Below are 6883 nucleotides of genomic sequence, written 5' to 3'. Positions count from 1 at the left end.
TTCAATAATATTTCAACCGGACAGTTCCTGTGTCTTGAAAAAGGTTTTGGAACGGGAGGATCCTCGCTCGTGAACGCGCCCCAAGAAGTGATGTCACCCCCTGCCTCAACAACTTCCCCTCCTTGTCATTCGGTCTCTGTTCATCGTAGAAGCTTCAAACAACTTTGTAAAGACTGTCGACATCTAGTGGAAGCCGTAGGAAGTGCACAATTATTACTATGTAACAGTGTATTCAATAGGAAACAACTTGAAGGGAGCCCATGCATCCAGATTTCCACTTCCTGGTAAGATTTCTCTCAGGTTTTTGCTTGCCATATGAGTTCTGTTATACTCACAGACACCATTCAAACGGTTTTAGAAACTTCAGAGTGTTTTACTAATAATATGCATATCCTAGCTTCTGAGTTTGAGTAGGAGGCAGTTTAATATGGGCACATATTTTTTCCGAAATTGTCAATACTGCCCCCTAGCCCCAACAGTTAAACACTGGAATGGTAGATGTGCAGAAGATGAATGTGCAAGTAGGGATACTGGGGTGCAAAGGAGCAAGATAAATAAATAAGTACAGTATGGGGATGAGGTAGGTAGATAGATGGGCTGTTTACAGATGGGCTATGTACAGGTGCAGTGATCTGTGAGCTGCTCTGGCAGCTGGTGCTTAAAGCTAGTGAGGGAGATATGAGTCTCCAGCTTCAGAGATTTTTGCAGTTCGTTCTAGTCATTGGCAGCAGAGAATTGGAAAGAAAGACGACCAAAGGAGGAATTGGCTTTGGGGGTGACCAGTGAGATATACCTGCTGGAGCGCGTGCTATGAGTGGGTGCTGCTATGGTGACCAGTGAGCTGAGATAAGGCGGGGCTTTACCTAGCAGAGACTTGTAGATAACCTGTAGCCAGTGGGTTTGGCGACGAGTATGAAGTGAGGGCCAACCAACGAGAGCGTACAGGTCGCAATGGTGGGTAGTATATGGGGCTTTGTTGACAAAACGGATGGCACTGTGATAGACTGCATCCAATTTGTTGAGTAGAGTGTTTGAGGCTATTTTATAGATGATAGATCACCGAAGTCAAGGATCGGTAGGATGGTCAGTTTTACGAGGGTATGTTTGGCAACATGAGTGAAGGATGCTTTGTTGCGATATAGGAAGCCGATTCTAGATTTAATTTTGGATTGGAGATGCTTAATGTGAGTCTGGAAGGAGAGTTTACAGTCTAACCAGGCACCTAGGTATTTGTAGGTGTCCACGTATTCTCAGTCAGAGCCGTCCAGAGTAGTGATGCTGGACGGGCGAGCAGGTGCGGGTAGTGATCGATTGAATAGCATGCATATAGTTTTACTTGCGTTTAAGAGCAGTTGGAGCCCACGGAAGGAGAGTTGTATGGCATTGAAGCTCGTCTGGAGGTTAGTTAACACAGTGTCCAAAGAGGGGCCAGATGTATACAGAATGGTGTTGTCTGCGTAAAGGTGTATCAGAGAATCACCAGCAGGAAGAGCAACATCATTGATGCATACAGAGAAGAGAGTCGGCCCGACAATTGAACACTGTGGCACCCCCATAGAGACTGCCAGAGGTCCGGACAACAGGCCCTCCGATTTGACACACTGAAAACTATCAGAGAAGTAGTTGGTAAACCAGGCAAGGCAATCATTTGAGAAACCAAAGGCTGTCGAGTCTGCCAATAAGAAGGTAGTGATTGACAGAGTCGAAAGCCTTGGCCAGGTCGATGAATACGGCTGCACAGTACTGTCTCTTATCGATGGCGGTTATGATGTCGTTTAGGACCTTGAGAGTGGCTGAGGTGCACCCATGACCAGCTCTGAAACCAGATTGCATAGCGGAGAAAGTACAGTTGGATTCGAAATGGTCGATAATCTGTCTGTTAACTTGGCTTTCGAAGACCTTAGAAAGACAGGGTAGGATAGATATAGGTCTGTAGCAGTTTGGGTCTAGAGTGTCACCCCCTTTGAAGAGGGGGATGACCGCGGCAGCTTTCCAATCTTTGGGAATCTCAGACGATATGAAAGAGAGGTTGAACAGGCTAGTAATAGGGGTTGCAACAATTTCAGCAGATCATTTTAGAAAGAGAGGGTCCAGATTGTCTAGCCCGGCTGATTTGTAGGGGTCCAGGTTTTGCAGCTCTTTCAGAACATCAGCTATCTGGATTTGGGTGAAGGAGAAATGGTAGGGGCTTTGGCGGGTTGCTGTGGAGGGTGCCGGGCAGTTGACTGGGGTAGGGGTAGCCAGGTGGGAAGCATGGCCAGCCGTAGAGAAATGCTTATTGAAATTCTCAATTATAGTGGATTTATCGGTGGTAACAATGTTTCCTAGCCTCAGAGCAGTGGGCAGCTGGGAGGAGGTACTCTTATCTCCATGGACTTTACAGTGTCCCAGAACTTCTTTGAGTTAGTACTACAGGATGCAAATTTTGATTTGAAAAAGCTAGCCTTAGCTTTCCTAACTGCCTGTGTATATTTGTTCCTAAATCCCCTGAAAAGTTACATATCACGGGGGCAATTCGATGCTAATGCAGAACGCCACAGGATGTTTTTGTGCTGGTCAAGGGCAGACAGGTCTGGGGTGATCCAAGGACTATATCTATTCCTAGTTCTACATTTTTTGAATGGGGCATGCTTATTTAAGATGGTGAGGAAGGCACTTTTAAAGAATAGCCAGGCATCATCTACTTACGGGATGAGGTCAATGTCATTCCAGGATACCCCGGCCAGATCGATTAGAAACGCCTGCTCGCAGAAGTGTTTTAGGGAGCATTTGACAGTGATGAGGGGTGGTCGTTTGGTCGCAGACCCATTACGGATGCAGGCAATGAGGCAGTGATCGCTGAGATCTTGATTGAAAACAGAAGAGGTGTATTTGGAGGGCGAGTTAGTTAGGATGACATCTATGACGGTAGGTTCATTGATCATTTGTGTGAGATTGAGGGCATCAAGCTTAGATTGTAGGATGGCCAGGGTGTTAAGCATGTCCCAGTTTAGGTCACCTAGTAGCACGAGCTCAGAAGATAGAAGGGGGGGCAAGCAATTCACATATGGTATCGAGGGCACAGCTGGGGGCAGAGGGTGGTCTATAGCAAGCAGTAACAGTGAGAGACTTGTTTCAGGAAAGGTGCATTTTTAGAAGTAGAAGCTCGAATTGTTTGGGTACAGACTTGGACAGTAATACAGAACTCTGCAGGCTATCTTTGCAGTAGATTGCAACACCGCCCCCTGTGGCAGTTCTATCTTGGCGGAAAATGTTATAGTTAGCGATGGAGATTTCAATATAAATTAACCTGTGGCCTTTCCCGTATAATGGTACCAGCAACCTGCTACTTTCATCCTGAAGAGAAAGCGCTTTGTCCCTCAGAACCTCTGGAAGAGCAATTACTGGCTCTCAGACATGCCAAGTTCCATGTTCCTGTCAGGGACGGCAGCCAGATGTGGACAAACTGTCCCTTGTGGTGCTACAGCTGCCAACTCTATAATAGAGAGGAGCTGTATGGGATCACATCTATAACAGAGTGGATCTGCATGGGATCACACAGCCAGCCAAGGAAAAGGAACTGCGTCCAATTACAAATCACCCCTGCCTCCTATGTGTACAAAATGTGTCTATCTAAGCGCTATAGAATCAGAGAGTAGGACTTTGAGTGGGTGGACAGCAAAGACTCTCTGTGCGAATGGCGTCTCACGTCTCTGTATCATCTGTTTCTGCCCTCAGCCATGGTTGTGTTCATTATGCCTGCCCACATACAGCTGACAGAAGACACTGGATTGATTACCTTTGCCACAGCCAGGCTTCATCATTTGCTGTTTTACTGTACATAAAGGAAATACAAGCTAGAGAAAATCCTATAAAGCAATCCTACATTATATGACACGTGTGATCAAATAGAGATTTTTGAGGAAGTCTTCAACATGGTAAAATAGAGAGACATTGGTCTGCCAGCACAACAAAACATATAGGTCATAATTCACAAAAGAGTAGAGCACACACAATGAAGAATTTGTTTAATTAAATAACTACTCATAGCCTAATAAAGCATTGGAGTTGGCAGCCATGTGTGCTTGAAAAGAGATTGACCTTCATATAGCATTTTTCACTTTCATTATCATAGTCACTTCACCTAATTAGCAATCAGTCAAGTTTGACCTGGGGGGAAAAAAACAAGTTTGATTTTCAGACTTTGGCCTCTGTACACAGTTGTCCCTTTTTTATGATTGTTTTTTAGAAAGCTGGGCCATACTTACGGTACTCATTTCCTCTCCAGTGATGATTTTTTACAGCTTGGCACATCACACCGGGCCCTTGTTTTTCAAAAGACACATGAATCCCCTAGGGGGTTGGCTAGGGGTGTTGGAGAGGATGCCAGTTCATTGGGCCAGGCTGGCACTGTCGAACATGAAACAGTGTAATAAAAACCCATCTGTTGGAAGACTGAAGCTGAGCCAACGGAACAGAGCCTGTGTGCTTGAGGATTTGGCTGACAGCACTTTAAAGACTCCTCTCTTAACTCCTCTCTTAACCTATCTTCTATCCAAGGCCAACTTTCTGTTATTTTGAAGGGATTTTAGGAGAGGGATGATATTTGTTTGTGTGTGTGCGCATGCGTGCGTATCAGAGTTAGGGTCAAGTTAATTTAGGAAATAAACTCAAATTCGAGAATTGAAAATATTGCATTAACTTTCAATGATTTCTCAATACTGAAAAGGAGAAGCTATTTATTTCAAACCTTTTTGAATTTTTTGTTCTAATCACTTCCTGAACTGAGTGACATGAATTAGAACTAACCCTGGTGTGTGTGTGTGTGTGTGTGTGTGTGTGTGTGTGTGTGTGTGTGTGTGTGTGTGTGTGTGTGTGTGTGTGTGTGTGTGTGTGTGTGTGTGTGTGTGTGTGTGTGTGTGTGTGTGTGTGTGTGTGTGTCAACCGCGCAACTGCATATATGATGCGGAAGGATGGGGGCCTATAACTCACTATGGTTAACAATCCAGCAAGTTGTAGAACACAATCCAAATTGATTGGCTCTAAATTCATACTGCATACTTAGGAACACTGTGTTGGATCTCCCATTGTGGATGCTAGAGAACGGACATGGAACTCCAGGAACAAATGCATGATTCTACTTTGTATTTAAATCCCATTAGCTTTCAGTATAGGAACGGAGGCACTTTCAGGTGGCCATGGGCGCATCCAGTGCATTCAGACAATTTTCAGACCATTGATCTTTCCACCTTTTGTTACGTTAAAATTGATTAAATCGTTTTTTTCTTCGTCAAGCTACACACAATACCCCATAATGACAAAGCAAAAACAGATTTTTAGAATTTTCAGCAAATGTACATATTAACGTAAAAAAACGGAAATATCACATTTACATAAGTGTTCAGAACCTTTACTCAGTACTTTGTTGAAGCACCTTAGGCAGCGATTACAGTCTTGAGTCTTCTTGGGTATGACGCTACAAGCTTGGCATACCTGTATTTGGGGAGTTTCTCCCATTCCTGTCTGCAGATCCTCAAGCTCTGTCAGGTTGAATGGGGAGCGTTGCTGCACAATCTCTCCAGAGATGTTTGATCGAGTTCAAGTCCGGGCTCTGGCTGGCCACTCAAGGACATTGCTCCGTTCATCTTTGCCTCGATCCTGACTAGTCTTCCAGTCCCTGACACTGATAAACATGTTTCACCGTAGAGATGGTGCCAAGTGTCCAGAAGTGACAGTTGTCATTCAGGCTGAAGAGTTCAATCTTGGTTTCATCAGACCAGATAATCTTGTTTCTCTGAAAGTGTTTAGGTGCCTTTTGGCAAACTCCTGTTGTGCTGTCGTGCCTTTTATTGAGGAATGGCCTCCGTCTGGCCACTCTACCATAAAGACCTGATTGGTGGAGTGCTGCAAATATGGTTGTCCTTCTGGAAGGTTCTCCCATCTCCACAGAAGAACTCTGGAGCTCTGTCAGAGTGACCATCGGGGTCTTGGTCACCTCCTGACCAAGGCCTTTCTCTCCCGATTGCTCAGATGGCGGGGGAGCTGCAGGAAGAGTGTTGGTGGTTCCAAACTTCTTCCATTTAAGAAATATGGAGGCCACTGTGTTCTTGGGGACCTTCAATGCTGCAGAAATGTTTTGGTACCTGTCCCCAGATCGGTGCCTCGACAGAATCCTGTCTTGGAGATCTACGGACAATTCCTTCGACCTCATGGCTTGGTTTTTGTTCTGACATGCACGGTCAACTGTGGGACCTTATATAGACAGGTGTGTGCCTTTCAAAATCATGTCCAGTCAATTAAATTTACCACAGGTGGACTCCAATTAATTTGAAGAAATATCTCAAGGATTATCAATGGAAACACGATGCACCTGAGCTCACCTGAGCTCTCATAGTTTTCAGTTTGTCATTATGGGGTATTTTGTGTAGATTTCTGAGGATGTTTTAAATGTAATCAATTTTAGAATAAGGCTGTAACGTAACAAAATGTGGAAAATGTCAAAGGGTCTGAGTTCTTTCCAAAGGCACTGTATATACAATCTCTCTCTGATTCCCTCATTTCTCCCCTCATTATTCCACATTGGGCTACACCTCTTTCTGAGAGGGTCTGCTTCTCAAAGCTATTTGAATAACATCCACCTCTTGAATTTCTATGTGCATACTGTGAAGGTACTGAAGGTATTGAATGTTGTTACACATATCTGTGTGCGTTTCACTTTGCATTCTTGGAATGAGGCCTATTCTGGATCAAAGGGACGATGGGGTAAATTAACAGGGGGATGAACAGGAGGATTAACCGGGGGGTGAACAGGGGGATGAACAGGGGGGTGAACAGGGCGATGAACCGGGGGGTGAACAGGAGGATGAACAGGGGGGTGAAAAGGGGGATGAACCGGGGGTGAACA

This window comes from Salmo salar, chromosome 22 (assembly GCF_965601325.2).
Source record: "Salmo salar chromosome 22, fSalSal1, whole genome shotgun sequence".
In the NCBI taxonomy this organism is placed as follows: Eukaryota; Metazoa; Chordata; class Actinopteri; order Salmoniformes; family Salmonidae; genus Salmo; species Salmo salar.
This window is presented reverse-complemented; position numbering follows the sequence as displayed.